Genomic DNA, 16,002 nt, shown 5'->3' on the forward strand with positions numbered 1-16,002 from the left:
TTGCCCCTGATTGTACGAAAAATCGCGTTTTTAGCTTGTTGACCCTATAGAGGTCATAATTTTTTATCCGATTTAAAAAACCGTATTATTATATCACCGTTACACCCTAAGGGAGGTTGAGTTCGAATTTCGTGAAAATCGGCCCAAAATTGACAGACAAAATGGCCGCCGTTCGTTCTCAAATAGCGTAAAAATATGGTATATCAAGGTTGTGGACCCTATGGAGGTCACAATTTTAATCCGATTTTGTTGAAACTTGAAATGTAAGTTTATAACCCAAAGATCTTGGTTCCTTTCGATAGTCGCGCATATCGGACCGTAACTTCCTGAATCATGGCACCTGATTGTATGAAAAATCGCGTTTTTAGCTTGTGGACCCTATAGAGGTCATAATTTTTATCCGATTTAAAAAACCGTATTATTATATCACCGTTACACCCAAAGCACGACTGAGTTCGAATTTCGTGAAAATCGGCCCAAAACTGACAGATAAAATGGCCGCCCCTTCGTTCTCAAATAGCGTAAAAATAGGGTATATTAAAGTTGTGGACCCAATAGAAGTCACAATTTTTATCCGATTTTGTTGAAACTTGAAATGTAAGTTTATAACGCAAAGATCTCGGTTCCGTTTGATATTCATGAACTTCGAACTCAGCCGTCATTAGGGTGTAACGATGATATAATAATAAGGTTTTTTAAATCGGATAAAAATTATCACCTCTATGGGGTCCACAAGCTAAAACGCGATTTTTCGTACAATCAGAGGCCATAATTCAGGAAGTTACGATCCGATATGCGCAAGTTTCGTTGAAATCGGATAAAAATTGTGACCTGTAGAGTGTCCACAAAGAAATTGTGGACGGACGGACGGACAAATGGGGGCGACGACAATATACTACGTCCACATGAAAATGTGGGCGTATAAAAACGGATATCAGTCGAAAGCCGAATAACACAAAATTCTCGGATGTCAACCGCAACACGACGATTGAATTAACAGGCCCAATGTCCAGGACTTTGGAAATCAGATGTATGTGGGGTGGGTGGGTGGGTGAGGTGGCTGCTGTGGTTAATCCGGTGATGTATGACGATTTAATCTACAAACTACAATGATCAATTTGATATTTAAGAATATAATCTCCAGCTGGATGAATGGGACAATGAGGGACGGAGGTATCTTGGTTCCTTTCGATAGTCGCGCATATCGGACCGTAACTTCCTGAATCATGGCACCTGATTGTATGAAAAATCGCGTTTTTAGCTTGTGGACCCTATAGAGGTCATAATTTTTATCCGATTTAAAAAACCGTATTATTATATCACCGTTACACCCAAAGCACGACTGAGTTCGAATTTCGTGAAAATCGGCCCAAAACTGACAGATAAAATGGCCGCCCCTTCGTTCTCAAATAGCGTAAAAATAGGGTATATTAAAGTTGTGGACCCAATAGAAGTCACAATTTTTATCCGATTTTGTTGAAACTTGAAATGTAAGTTTATAACGCAAAGATCTCGGTTCCGTTTGATATTCATGAACTTCGAACTCAGCCGTCATTAGGGTGTAACGATGATATAATAATAAGGTTTTTTAAATCGGATAAAAATTATCACCTCTATGGGGTCCACAAGCTAAAACGCGATTTTTCGTACAATCAGAGGCCATAATTCAGGAAGTTACGATCCGATATGCGCAAGTTTCGTTGAAATCGGATAAAAATTGTGACCTGTAGAGTGTCCACAAAGAAATTGTGGACGGACGGACGGACAAATGGGGGCGACGACAATATACTACGTCCACATGAAAATGTGGGCGTATAAAAACGGATATCAGTCGAAAGCCGAATAACACAAAATTCTCGGATGTCAACCGCAACACGACGATTGAATTAACAGGCCCAATGTCCAGGACTTTGGAAATCAGATGTATGTGGGGTGGGTGGGTGGGTGAGGTGGCTGCTGTGGTTAATCCGGTGATGTATGACGATTTAATCTACAAACTACAATGATCAATTTGATATTTAAGAATATAATCTCCAGCTGGATGAATGGGACAATGAGGGACGGAGGTATCTTGGTTCCTTTCGATAGTCGCGCATATCGGACCGTAACTTCCTGAATCATGGCACCTGATTGTATGAAAAATCGCGTTTTTAGCTTGTGGACCCTATAGAGGTCATAATTTTTATCCGATTTAAAAAACCGTATTATTATATCACCGTTACACCCAAAGCACGACTGAGTTCGAATTTCGTGAAAATCGGCCCAAAACTGACAGATAAAATGGCCGCCCCTTCGTTCTCAAATAGCGTAAAAATAGGGTATATTAAAGTTGTGGACCCAATAGAAGTCACAATTTTTATCCGATTTTGTTGAAACTTGAAATGTAAGTTTATAACGCAAAGATCTCGGTTCCGTTTGATATTCATGAACTTCGAACTCAGCCGTCATTAGGGTGTAACGATGATATAATAATAAGGTTTTTTAAATCGGATAAAAATTATCACCTCTATGGGGTCCACAAGCTAAAACGCGATTTTTCGTACAATCAGAGGCCATAATTCAGGAAGTTACGATCCGATATGCGCAAGTTTCGTTGAAATCGGATAAATATTGTGACCTGTAGAGTGTCCACAAAGAAATTGTGGACGGACGGACGGACAAATGGGGGCGACGACAATATACTACGTCCACATGAAAATGTGGGCGTATAAAAACGGATATCAGTCGAAAGCCGAATAACACAAAATTCTCGGATGTCAACCGCAACACGACGATTGAATTAACAGGCCCAATGTCCAGGACTTTGGAAATCAGATGTATGTGGGGTGGGTGGGTGGGTGAGGTGGCTGCTGTGGTTAATCCGGTGATGTATGACGATTTAATCTACAAACTACAATGATCAATTTGATATTTAAGAATATAATCTCCAGCTGGATGAATGGGACAATGAGGGACGGAGGTATCTTATTTTAAATAGGTTAAAAAGTTGAGCTAAAAGAAAGTCCATTTTAACGAGATGTACTACATCTTGAACAAATCTAGTAATATTTATTTGCTTATGTACAATATAAAATTTTTAAAAATATGTCGGCTTTAACAAACCTAACAAATACAAATGATTAAATCCCTTCATTACAAAAGAATATTCGAGATTGACTCTTTATGAAATTTGATAGGTACTGAGAAACTGATTTTCTAAAGCATAAAATAAATTCATTTGTTTTACCATAACAGATTCTTGTTACCGTCCGGACAACACATGTCGGTGCACTTATAATTTATGTTTTCGTAAATACCTCTTTATTAACTGAAAAATATACCTGCCTTCCTTTTTTACCATGACCTATATATAAAAAAGCAATAATTTGAAAGAATGCCCAGCTGTTACAAAAAGCTTCATTATTTATTTACATAATAATATAGAGTCCATTTCCATTTTGATCCCATTTGATAGCATAAATAAATATCTCCAAATATCTCGACAATTACACCACACTATGCAGGGATCGAACACCCGACCTCCAGGATAGCGAGCCAGCGTCTTACCCACTTAGCCACGTGATCCCCTCAACAGAAATCACTTCGAGACAAGCCACTGAAGCGTGCACATTCGCCATGTCGAGTCCAACTTTCTGTAGCGAAAATTTTCACTCTACGGTTCACCCTATCATGGAATTAGGTTGTTATTGGGAAATAAAAGTCATTTGATTATATAATGATCTGTTTTTGGTTATCGATGGTTTGGAGGATGTACAAGTGTATTATCACTGATTCTCTTCAAAACATATTTAATCCCATTTAAAGTCATACTGAATCAACGAAAAGGGACGTATTAACCATTCCTGTACTGGCTGATAATGTTTCTTATAATCGTTTTGAGCATTTATAATGTGTTCAGGGGATGGCAGCAGTAGTTTCTTGAAGTTTAGTTTATGGAAGTTCTTTTCATTAGCCAATCTGATGCTTAAAGACTTCACAGGTTTCCCGTCGATACAAATGTTTTAAAGTAATGACCGAAATAGCGTGTCTGAAAGTTTCATCTCAAAATATGAGCGTCCGAAAATGATCGCGTTATATTTGCTTAACAGTCTTGCGTAACATATTGAAAGGGACAAAACGTTTTTAATTTAGAACAAAATAAAGTATTTATCCGAAAATGATCGCGTTATATTTGCTTAACAGACTTGCGTAACATATTTAAAGGGACAAAACGTTTGTAATTTAGATCAAAATAAAGTATTTATGAGTTTATCTGTTAATTTGATTGATCTGGGCGATTAAATTGATGCTTAGTGCCAGTTTCTACTAATTTATCCATAGAAGTAAACTTTTCAGCGAAGACAGATTGACAAAACTCTTTATAAAATCCAGAAATGTACCACAGTTTCTGTAGGGGCCTCCATTCTGTGGTTAATATTAAATGATCGTTCTTTGTTTTTGTCCTTCTGTCACAGTGTGGCAAATGCTTATGTGGGATCTTAAAACGAAACGAAGTATTAGAGACACGTTTCGTATAGTGGTACAGGACTAAGATAACGGTTGCTATGAGTATTCTACACAGAATTAACTCATTTCATTCGCTAACATACATGTATATCAGAGCTCAATAAAAACATTCAGCTTGAAATACTACTAAGCTGATATCATATTGACAGTAATCATCTCCTGGATTCCAATTGCTCATTATTATCTGAAAGATTTCTACAGTTCCTAATCAAAATATTAAGACCAAGGCTACCCGATCTACTGACATAGCCTGGTATATAACGACAATGGTGATAATTTATTTAAGGATGTATTATATAAGATTTAAATAAAGTGCTGACCGTTCTTGCTATCATAGTTCAAAATTAGCTAAGGAAATTAAATTGCGAGTGTTCTAATCCATCCAATATAACGGCCATTCGATGGACTATAGACTTGATCAAACGAGGAGATGCATCATAATCAGGAAAAAAGAAACCTGTTCCTATATATAAAACATGATGTGAATACGGACAATGCGTATTTGACTTTCAAATAGTAGTTGCATGAGGACCGCACAAAATATACTCTTCAAAAAAGTAGGGGATATTGAAATGCAAATACCTATGCAGGTTGTGATATGATAAATAGTCATGGACACTTGACATGCTTTGAGAGTGTGTTCACAGATGAAGAACTTATCGCCCCAACAGAACCACTGAGCTGCACATGCGACACGCAATAGCGCCATACATGCGGGAGGGGTTCATTGTCAAATTTGACACTCCAAGGAAGGGTTGATGAAAACTGCCGCGTGCTGGTTTATCCTATCCATGTTTGCTTTCCTATCGGTTCTTGCATAAGATTTACTGTTTAGCGTATCTTTGCTTTAGTGTGTTACGGTTAATTTGTTCGTCGACGTCAACGTCAACCGACAACACTGCAAGAATTGGCCGTGGCACTGCAAGAGGAGTAGGTCAGATTGCCCTAAATCGTGATTGGACGCTTGATTAGGACCATGCCACGACGAATTGCTGAATGTATGAGGTTTGGTGGAGCAATTACTCATTATTAAGACAAAAATCAAAACGTCCATTTTCACATTTGACAGTGTATCTCTTTGCGAGTGAAATGGGGCCCTCAGATAAGTCGCCCATATGAACTGTTTATGTTCATGTGTAGGCAATTGGCCTGTTATTAATATACACTGGTTACCTCTAGTGAAAACAGCAGTGCATTTCAGCAGTTTTGTATTCTTTCTAAATATCCCTTTGTTTTTTGAAGAGTATATAAACAAAATAGACAAGATAGACACACGGACAAGACACACGACTGCAAACAATAAACAACAAAAGTCTATATCAAATCAAGTGAATACTGGAACCAAACGTAAGTAAGCGCCCACTGCGCTGTACAGCCCCGGGTCTATTGTGTAGTGATACATACTTAAAGACGCATTATGTAAAAATGAATGTATTAAAAATTTAATACATGACAATCCAAAAAGGTAACTGCGCACTCCCTCTTTTATGGATGCCAACACCCCTAACTGATTTACGTCTCACCAAAGTACTAAATTCCAAATATCGAATAGCCATGCCCATTGCTTTGCATACCAGCAGGGACTATTTCCTAATTTGGTTAGCAGGATACATTCCATCTCCCTTGGTGCAGTTTCATAAACAAGAGAGATTGATGTGTTTATGACAATCCAAAAAGTTAACTGCCCACCCTGTTTATTAACCTACAGGCCATTTATTGTACCAAAATACCATCCATTTGCGTTGAATTACGTGTTATATTCTTTGTTTACGAATGTGGAACCAATAATTGGTTAAGGCCATAATATTGTTACGCTTATGAGTGTATGAAGTTCTCACAAGTTCTCGATTGTCAAGTCTATTGCCACGATAATCAACTTTGAATTATTAAATGGCGCAAGTGTTCTAATCCATAAAATGTAATTTACTACCCGATGTTCTAGGAAGTGAATTATAGGTTTGTCATATGAATACATTCCAAACTAATAATTTATATAACATTTGAAGCCAAAAAAGACGTACAACAGGCAGATTTATCTCTTTCATAATGCATCTTTAACGTTATCGTATAGCACGACATCGTTCATATCCAACACGCTATCATTGATTGAAGAATACTGAAAAGATACTCTGTGTATGTCGAAAGAATATACTTCCTTCTCGTTGTGTCAAAACTATTGAGAAACTGCGCCCTGTTTTATTGGCAATGTAATGTTAATTATTCGGGGAAAGAACTTATATAGGCTTTGCCTGTTGTTCAATCCTTTTCAAATGAATAAAATATTGTTTAAACTAATTATTCGCTAAATTAAATCATGTAGAAAATAGTGTTTGATTAAGAAAGAAGGCTTTGGGTTTGTCAGCCCCATAATAAACCCACCAGCAGGAAAGTCGCCCACGGTAGCACCCAAGTTTTAAAAAAACAACCACCCTGAACCCAGTCCCAAGCCAAGTGTGAACGGCATTATTAAAACTGGCGATTTCGACCTTCGGTCATGATAGGTCTATATAATTTCGCTTGATAATTCCGGGTTTACATGTTTCAATCCACACCAAACTCTTTAAGATATCTACCATGTTCGATATGGTTAAGATAAATTTCTGGTCAGGCAAGGTCACTCTTGTGCGCCCGACTTGAGTGCGGCTTGTTCTATGACGATTGTACGCTGGTAACTTGAAGGAACCGCTACTTATGATACCAGCTTTCAATTTTCAAAATGTCAGTTATTCAACGTGCACGAATGGCTGTTTCAACCTTTTCAAACGACAAGAGAAAAAAAATAATATTCTTGTTAAATCCATATTGATTTTAGAGGCGAGATTCGAATTTTTTTTATGTAGTTTATAATAAAAATCCGGATTGTAACATTTAGACGTTTGTAATGTCGAGATGCCCTATAATAATAAGATTATGTCAACGTGATTCATCTAAACAGGGCATTTGTTTAATTCAGTTCAATAAGATCTTTCTATATATTTGGAACTTCCTACTAAGTATTGCATTACTGGTAATAAGTGCCCGATCTACTAAACAAAACATCACAACAGAAAATGTTCGCTATGTGAACTCATCCAATGAAAATTTGTACCAGGCGGTCCAACATGAGTGAGCATATTATCCTACATACTCCTCGCAGTGTTTCGTTTGATTAGATCTAATCCCACTCAAATACTTCCATACTCGGCGCAAATTTCTGTTCCAAATTATGACTGGTTAACAGCCCGATCAACAATTGGTACATAACTCAATAACAAAATCAATCGAGATTAACCAGAGCTCTAAATGTGTAACCGTAAAGTGTCTGTTGACAAATGCAGGTACATTACTTCAGTACGCGCGAAATGTATGAGACTCAATTAACCCGTGCATAACAGAATATTGCAGAGAAACTAATTGTGTGATAAACGAGGCTATCCGAAATAGCTACAATGTAAACATTGGGTAATCGCCGCGCACGTGGATTTTTCGAAACACCTCTTGGACCACACAGCAGAACAAAAAGAAGGGCTGTCATGTTACGTACAGTGTTTCAACAAACTGGATAGAAATACGACATGTACCTTTTTGATAAAATAAAGAATTTATGGATTTTCTTTACAAAAATGGATAAATATTATCGAATATTTAAAGGTAGGCAGTAATAATCGGTACAAATAGACACATTTATAGAGTTTATATCGGAGTTTATATGTGAGTATCAATGCACCCAAGGGTAAAATGTTTTTTGAAATCAGCACTAACAAACACTGGAATAATTTTTTTTAAAAGAGGCCACCCCGTTAAGTCTTGAAAATTTCTTTTATTTTACTCAGAAGAGATTTGATTGGACGACCAGAATGGACAGAGAGGAATTTCTCGGGCCATTGCTTTAGGAATATGAATTATCCTACCTCGCACACGAGACACATACTTAAAGCTAACTGTAGGAATGTAGTCGGGTCACAACCCCTAGATCGGTGACCATTTTTCGAAGAACAAGGTTTGACGATGGTTTCAGATAGAAGGGGTCCTATTGAAGATATTTGGAGTTTGCTGCTCTTGAAAACTACTGGCTAACTCCAGGAGAGCCGAACATCCAAGATGGCTACCAAACATTGTCTGAAATTGAACTTGACAAATATTTTATAGGGTTTGTTGGTCACTCATTTTGGACAGTTCTCGATTCATCTCACAAACCGTTGATCTAATATGGCCCTAAAAATCCGAAATGGCGACAATACCAATATCAATTTGAAGGGAGATGGCATACACAAATTAATCATTTTCTAGGGTGACCCGTGCACTTTACAGAAAGTTGGTCTCGACACGGCTAAATGTGCACGCTTCAGTTGCGTGTCTCGAACTGATTTCTGACTACCCCGCACTCGCTTTGAGTCGATAAATAGCCATGGCACGTGCAATTCTCTACAAATATATCAACTATTACAGCCGTAAAAAATCTATTGTTGACGATTTTGAATAGCAGTAAAATTTAGCTTCTTGGTTATTACAGCAGCTTTAGTATTATAATAGTAATTACGTTTGTTTTATTTTTTAAATTGCTTTATCATTAACTGTACCGTTAAGAGCGGCATCTTTTGGTTTAGTACAAATACTATCTCCGAATCGCTTTCTTTAGCAGGAACATGATACTAGCAGTAGTTTCATTTTACTTTTACAAGTTTCTTAAAACAATTGTTGAGTTGTCTAAAGTGCTTATTTCTAAATTCAATTTCTTGTTCTAGCTTTCTGTTATGTTTCGTAAAAAAAGTAGTCTTGATTATCCCGACCTGTCAATCAGACGTAGAATGGTCGATAGACTGGTTAAGCGAGACTAATTTCAAAACAAGGGCACGTAACCTATATTTTACTCAAAAGTGTCTGGATGTTATGGACGCAACTTGGAACCAGTTTTCAGTCTATTATTTATAGATGATTAATGGTCATAGCTTATTAAGTACAACATGATCGTTTATTTAGTGACTATAATTGTGTGAAACTGATTTGAGGCTTGGCATATATATAAATATTGTGGCGTAATTGTCGAGATATTTGGAGATATTTATTTATGGTGGGTCACCCTACATTTTCACGACCACAAACCTACGCATGTAATAATAACTACCATAAATTGTTCCAGATATCCATGAATTTTATCCTTTATATATTACAGCTATACATTATAATGCACTATAATAATGTATTCCGCAGTATGATTCGTAAATCTCTGAAAACATGCGTCAAAAGTCTGAGTATTTTGAGTTTTCTATCTGACTTGCGCATTCAGATTGAAAAGTAATGTTATTTTGGGTGTTATAGACTGAGAGGTTGTATCATATACTTCCAGCCTTGCCCAAAAGGCCAATGTGGATTCTGGAGTCTGTAATGCAGCATAATGTAGGATTGATAGTTAGCTTTTTTTGACCTTTTGCCTTGAACTATCACGATCTTGTGGTAGACGCGTGGCACACAATATATATCGTATGCTTCCAAGTTACTGATTTTTTGGATTTTTTTTTCAAATATCACTGACCTGTTATAGTCTTTTCAAAGGGTATACATGTAGACACTCATAGTCAAACAGAAGTTATATTACTAAATCTGCGTCCTTTTCATAATGGCTAAATGGATATCTCTGAAACGCGGCAAAGATGACCCTAGTATTATGATAAAGTTAAGAGTTAGTCTGAAAGTAATTGAAGAATTTTGATAAATAGCGCCATGAATGTTACGTAGCTGTGGTTGTTGAGATTTAGTGTAATGAAATTGTCCGATCTCATAGTTTTTGGTGCAAAAGCAGTTTGATCGAGCAAATTTTGGACCCCTTGTGAACCCTTTAATGGGTTTGAACAATATTTGGTAGGTATATATGTTGATTGAGTGGTGCTTGTCCAGATCCGTTTATGTGCCAGGCATCCATTTCATGGAGAATTAATCAAAGAGTGAAATCAAAATTCAGTTTGTTGAAATTTGAAATTATCGCTGTTATCTATGCTGTAAAGGGTTTATTTCATCTGCTTTTACATAATTATATGAAATGTTTCTTTTCTCACATTTCTCAGTAGTAAGCCCTATACTTGAGTTTTTGAATGGCGGTAGGAGCAAATAACTTCTGCACGCGCCACGCCTCCGAGATTGGCAAGGTGAAGGGACATATTTATACATTGTTCTGTTGACTTCTTGATACTCCTAAAACTCATGATGGACTACACCTAAATTCAGAACCTATTGCCAGGAATATTCAGTAGCAGCTTTTAATGGAACATTTTGACTTTAAATAGTTCAATACAAATTTATCTTCAAAGCTGCTCCTGCATAATCCTGGCAATAGGTTCTAAATTTATCTGCAATCCACCATGACTTCTAGAAGGATCACCCCTCCACTCCCTTTCTCCAATTCCACGCCTCTGGTTTATTTCCTGCCTAGACAATCATCACTCAATCAACTTACTTATTTGATTTTGTTTAACTCAATAAAGGGTTTGGTGTAGTCGAATATTCGATAAGTAACATTCATGCCAATAATAGTTATCAAACATCCATTCAGCCATTATAAAAAAGAAGTAGATTATGTATAAAATACATTCTATTTGACCCGTAAATGTGTTAGGACTTGGGTGCCTACACCCTTTTAAATATGACTGCCCAATTCCGAGGCGCTCACCATTATAAGAAGAAAAAAAACTATTCAGTGGCTTGAAAGCACATAATTGGTAGTGTGTACCACGCGTATGCCACTAGATCGCGCGATAGGGCTAACAACTACCAAGCCTACATTATGCTGCATTACAAACTGCAGAATCCACCATGGCCTCTTTGAAATGGCTGGAAAGTAGTGAATGGGAAATACTTGTCTATATGATACACGCCCGATGCTAAGTGGTTAAACAAGATCTCAGTCGATATCTCCCAAAATAACAATACTTCTCAAAATACCTAGACTTATTGTAGGTTTCTGAGATTTGAGAGTCAGTCTGCGGAATACATCATTATATGCATTATAATGCATTATATATGCAGGGTAAGATTTATTGATGTCTTGAACAGTGCATGGTAGTTATTATTACATGTGTAGGTCTGCAGTCGCGAAAATGCTTAAATCCTTTCAAATTAATTCTATCAACTTCGATATGCCATATTCGAGTTTCTTGTCCTAAACATCCCCTGAAACGACATATCACACGTGTACGTTGATTTTGGTATTGAAAGAATACTTTTCGAGCCAATTTCTGTTGCCATTTTGAATTTTGGCGACCATATTGTATCAACCGTTTGTGAAATGAATCGCAAACTGTCCAAAATAAGTCGATGACCAATAAACTCTATCAAATGATATATTACACGGGTCATTTCGCCGAGAAATGTTTGTTAAGGCCAATTTCAGACCATTTTTGGCCGCCATCTTGGATTTTCGGCTCTCCTGGAGTTATCCTGTAGTTTTCAGAGGTCGCAAACTACAACTATCTTCACTATTGAATTAGTTTCTGATGTCACTTGCCACTGTGAGTAACTGGGAAGAATGTTGTCTCGTGGTAGCTTCGCGTCTGAATTGTATATCTGATGTATACCATTTATATGCTTGAAAACACTACCCAAAGCAATTACAATATTCCATCTGTGTCGACAATGATATTATAAGCAGTACTTGAATATTCTTAGACTGAATATCAACCTAGTATTGCAGCTCTAGATAAGGTGAGCTCACCCAGCCCAGTGCACAAACCAGTCGCTATAATTCAAAAGCTGGGATTACCGGTCAGAAGCTAAATCATTTTAAGATAAATATTCTTAATTTCATTTTTCAATATCTTTAAAACATCTAATGTAGACGTCGGGAGCAACATCATATTCTTTCTAGGATTATTATTTTAAATACTCTTCAAATAATTCTGTTCTACCTAATTTATATATCAGACAATAAGAAACATTGGAAATCTGCCGTTACTGTAGTAACGCTAATAAACAATCCAGCAACAATTGATTGCATTATCGAGGGTAAAAGAAGACGTCTGAGAACCTCCAAGAGGTCTATTAATTGTTCTCTATTGAAGAATATTATTATTCGTCTTTCACCATAATACCATTGAATAAATATATACTTATCAGGAAGGTTCATTCGGAAAATAAAATATGGATAATTTTATTGACAATTGTGGAAGAAATCCAGAAACTTCGCTATGACCATCTGTATTTGAACATCAGAAGACATAAAGAGATAAATCTATATTATTAATTATAAAATTCTGATCACGTAGACACGTTTATTTTCCGTGGCGTGTTCTGTCAGTTACCTGACAATACAGAGGTATTTGTGTTATGGCTACCAGAATGTGCTTATTGAATATATCAATAGGTTTTGATCCCACGCATCAATGAAATATTAAAATATCTATGACCTGGAAAGAGACACACCATGATGTTGTTAAGAGGGAAAGAACAATGTTTTTACGATGATAGAATAATGAATTATACATGTAGTTTAGAACTGTAGTATTAAAACACAATGGTTCTGAATAAATAAAAGCACTAAAAGAAATTTCCAAGGATCAGAATTTTCCAAGATTTTCGAAAAATGTAAAGTAGTCCGGAACGGTTTCAGACTTCATCACTCAAATTTAAATTTCAGGAGACGTTGTCGTTGTATATCTATTTGGTATTAGTCTATCAATCGAGAAATTGTCTATTGATGGATGTTATGTCCTGTCGATGAGTGCACTGAAGAAGGTTATACAAAGCTGATTTAGGCGATGGGAACGGTGGTGGATTGATGGTTGTAATATATAGGCATGAAGAAGTTGTGGTGCTGGTGTTGATGCAGTGATGGCGCAAGCGATGAATTTATGGTGGAGATGAAATATATGAAGAGAAAGTGACGGATATGATACAGTGATGGAACAAGTGGTGGGGGTGATACAGATGTAGTCGAAATGGTGGATGTGATACAGTGATGGTAGAGATGATACAAATAAGGGAAAATGGTGGGCCGTTGCGGATGTGATACAGTGAGGGAGAATATAGTAGAGTGTTGGTGGAGATGATACACTGGTGCGGATGGGGTGCTGATTATTTAGTAATATTTGGTTAGTTATCCGTGTTTAGGAGTCCTAAACAGAAATGCTAATGCTGCAGCCTTATTTAATTTGTTAATGGAAGTGTGGGTGTTGCTATTTTAAAGAAATTTGATTTACCTAAAATCAGAACATGACTGTCATGAATGGCATTGCTATTGCTATTATCCACACAACTGGTTTCCATTCAGGATAACACGAAAATAGATGTTAGTTAAGCACACCATAACACCTTTGAACACAAATGAACGTTCATAATTTCAGCAAAGTTGGATAAACAATTCAGTAATTTAAATAAAAATGTGAAAATTACTCTCATTATCTTGAAAAATCGATTTTGAAAACACCCTCAATATAGCCAATCAAGGACAAATTATATCGTGACAGAAAACCATTATAATCAACTATTGTTTGATTGCTTTCGACCCAAGAATTATAATTTCATGCAATGGGCAGACGTTAAGTGTCATTGTTTATTAAATATATGCAGCGCTGTTACGGGTAGTATTTCTCTACAAAATAAATTGAACCATTTAAACTCGTTTTCTTTCGGTCGCCAAGGGCACAAAAATCTTGTGCAAGGTCGATAGCTCCCAGGACCCACCATTGCAAAATGGAGTTTGTTGAGTTGAAGGATCCACCGACGCCTTTCCATTATCAAACCTTCATGCCCTTACTTTTCCGTTAACCCCAAGCAAGGAAATTTGTTTTTGTTTTTTGTTTGCCATCAAGACAAATCACCATTAGAAACTTCACTTAAGATGTTTTAAATATGTGTTTATCGAAACTCTAACCCCTTGAGACGGTTGATTAATCAATTAGATAGTATTGACCCGTGGCTGACCATTGTAATTGATACTGCCTTGTGTTAATATTGAACAATTCAAGAGTAAGATATAAATATAAATCAATTTCCTTCCAAGTTTAAATTTACTTTAAAATTGTACTTCATAAATATGATGTTTGTAATACAACTAGTTTTTTTTAGGTGTTAAGTCGCAGACGAGCTGAAAGGAAATAAATGATTGTTGTCGCTGATCGTGGGGTTTAACGTCAGTTGCAGACAAAAAGAAATAAAGGACAAGATACCGTACTAAAAACCTAGATATACTCTTCAAAAAAAGAAACGCTTAGTGCCATTTCGTCGTCGGTATACCCTCGCTTTACCATCGCCTCGTTACAACAGGGACCGCGACCCGTCGCTGAACCAAACTGTTCTCCAGCGTTGCTGTGGCCATACCCTATGTGTCTGAACCCATTGAAGTCGGATTTGACGGTGTGGGCTTATTTCAAAACAACAGCTCTAATAGGACGTCTGGCTGGTAATACGGTTTCACGTAGGCGTCTATGGACTGTTTGCGCTGAGATCCTACGCCGTTCAGCAATTGCTGCTCCAGTAGAGGTCGGCAAATAACGTATCCGGATGTGACGATCCAGGGCAAGTGGGGTCACTCTTGTTTAGCCTAAGCTTGGGTGGTCAAATGTTGATCTTCTATGTCGGTACCTATCCAAAAATCGTGAAATAGTACTATGGAAAACATTCAGCGGCCTGGCTACATCTGTCTGGTATTCACCTGCTCGTAACCAACCTATAGCGTTATTGCGTTGATCTTCGTTCAGGTGTGGCATCACTTGGCTCGTTGAGTGTTTACGTGTGCAACTGATTTTGAAACCGAGAACCCCGAGATTTTAAAGGCCCTAGGTTTGAGTTTCACGCGAAAAGCTTGTGAATTTGTTAAACTCACATGTCTTGGTGCAATCAAGCGAAAACAAATTTCGGCAGGGTCACAATTAGTGACTCGACATTTAAAACCAATAATGGATTTCTTTTATCCTTACATAATGACATTAAAACGATCGTCACGTCATTAATTTACATGGATCATCAAAACATTAAAATTGACAAATACACTTTAAATCGGCCATTAGCGCTTTATATGGGTCATCAACGCTTTACTTAGGTCATCAAAGCTTTACATGGGTCATTAACACTTACAGTAGATTTTAATAAGGTTAGGGGGTGGGGCTAACATGAACGTATTTGTATTAATTGTGGTCATGTGTACACTGCTGGTGAGTACCGTGCCATAATAAAGAGATGATGTGCTAAATTTTGATTTGCCCGACATCCATTAATACGGTGCTAATTAGATAAGCACAAAGACGTTTTTTTTATTATTAAAATCACGCTAAAGAAAAGATTGAGCGACTATTTTAAGGTGTAAGAGGCCCAAGTCTGCGCCCCGCCCACCAATGCTCCGGATTGAATACACTACATGATCATGTACTTACGCGCATTTATCTATGTCATCCTTATAGATAGCAAGACAGAGACAAAGAGGATAGATAGAAATTGGGTTAAACGTCCAATCGACACAAAAACACGCATTGTGGTCATACGTAGTGGGATGACCCGGATAAAACCCAAGAGGTTGGGCATGCGATTCTA

This window comes from Patella vulgata, chromosome 4, assembly GCF_932274485.2.
Source record: "Patella vulgata chromosome 4, xgPatVulg1.2, whole genome shotgun sequence".
Taxonomy (NCBI): domain Eukaryota; kingdom Metazoa; phylum Mollusca; class Gastropoda; family Patellidae; genus Patella; species Patella vulgata.